This window comes from Ceratosolen solmsi, unplaced genomic scaffold, assembly GCF_000503995.2.
Source record: "Ceratosolen solmsi marchali unplaced genomic scaffold, CerSol_1.0 scaffold28, whole genome shotgun sequence".
NCBI classification, from domain to species: domain Eukaryota; kingdom Metazoa; phylum Arthropoda; class Insecta; order Hymenoptera; family Agaonidae; genus Ceratosolen; species Ceratosolen solmsi.
In genome coordinates, this window is record NW_011948429.1 from 1,512,720 (window position 1) to 1,514,508 (window position 1,789).

Genomic DNA, 1,789 nt, shown 5'->3' on the forward strand with positions numbered 1-1,789 from the left:
TGTAGGGGCTGTGATTTCTCCTGTACAGGCTCAAGCGATAAGAAATATGAGCCTTTTATGAGAGAAAATCTGCGCACTTTATAAATCATCTTTATATTTATCGTTAAATTATGTAAGTTCCAAGATTAATTTATGTTTAATCTTTAACACTAGCCAAATTTTTGTACATTTTCGAGAATTATTCGGAACAATGTGCTATAGATAAAATCGCTCTTTCTTCCTTTTCTGCTTTCCTTTCCGGAATAGACATTATCTTGTATTCAACGAATAATATAAATAATAGAAATTATTAGATTGATGAGAAAATGACCATTTTCTGCATAGACATATATATATAAATAAAAAATTTTGTTTGAACAACCGTAATTTTTACAGATAATAATAAATTCTACGTAGACGATAACAAAATGATATAATGATAATAGTGAGTAAGGTAATCAAAATCAAAATAATATTGCATTATTGACAACGATAAAATAAAATTAAAATGTCATTGTTGCCAAGTCCCCTTATCTAATGACTCTCCCCCCCCCCTCCCCTGCAATAATTAATGCGGAACTTTCGGCTAATGTACAAAAGGCAGAAACTCGTGGCACGGGAAATATTATCGAATGTATAAATAATAAATCATAAATGAATTATGAAAAGTAAGCGATGGTAAGGGTGAATCGGTAAAGTTAAGTAGGCTAGATATAAAGTACGAATGAAATATCCCGACGGTAATATAGTTGCTCGTCCCAATCTCCCTAAAGGACTCACTCGCAACAAATAAACATAAAGATATCAAGTTAGTAATGGGGAATGTTGGCAGTTTATTTCGAGTAGCTGCATTCATAGAAGTCATAAGTGATGTAGATAAGTATGGTCTTGACATTATGGAAATTATTCGGTCTATGGAAATAAGATAATCGGGGAAGGGTGTATATAATGGCTTTGAATCGCTATACCACCCTTCGCAACGTAATAAATCATTATAATGTCAAAACGTCGTATTGAATAAATTTGTACAATAATATAAATATTTAGAAATTATATTTGCTATTAGCGTGCCTTCGTGTCTTTCGCATTGCACAGCTCATAATGACGTTCAAAATTCAAGGATTAATTGAATAAAATTGAATAAAATTGGAGGCGAGCATCGTGATTGTCCAACAATAATTTGCCGAATGAATCGATAAAAGAATTTAACATCGCTCGTAAACAGCTATTTATAACTTCAAACGCAATGGTCCAACTAACATGATTTATTATAAATGCGGGAATTAGAATAAATTTTATTGTTTCGTACAGTGCTGTTTATATAAATATACTTTAAGCTGGCAATGCGCCTTATCAGTATCAACGATACCGTCGAATTATCATAAATCTACATGAACATGGTTGCTCTTCCCCGAATAGTTGCTACTTACATGTTCCAATATATATTTATAAATCGAGAATTAGAAGGTGACGATGAATTGATAAGAATGCGAATTATACTCGTGCTGACATTGCTAAATAGATTGAAGTGAAAATATTGTATAATAGAAGAACAAAAAGAATTATGAATTGTAATATGAATGAATAAATATCAGCCTGAAATTTTTAATAAACAAATGAATAATTGAGCCGTCGTTTCAATTAATAAATTAGAGGGACAAAAATATATATAAAGTTTTTCATATTATTTCGAATTTATGAGAAAATTCTGTTGATTTAGTCTCATCGTAACAATAATAATAATAATAATAATAATAATAATAATAATAATAATAATAATAATAATAATAATAATAATAATAATAATAAT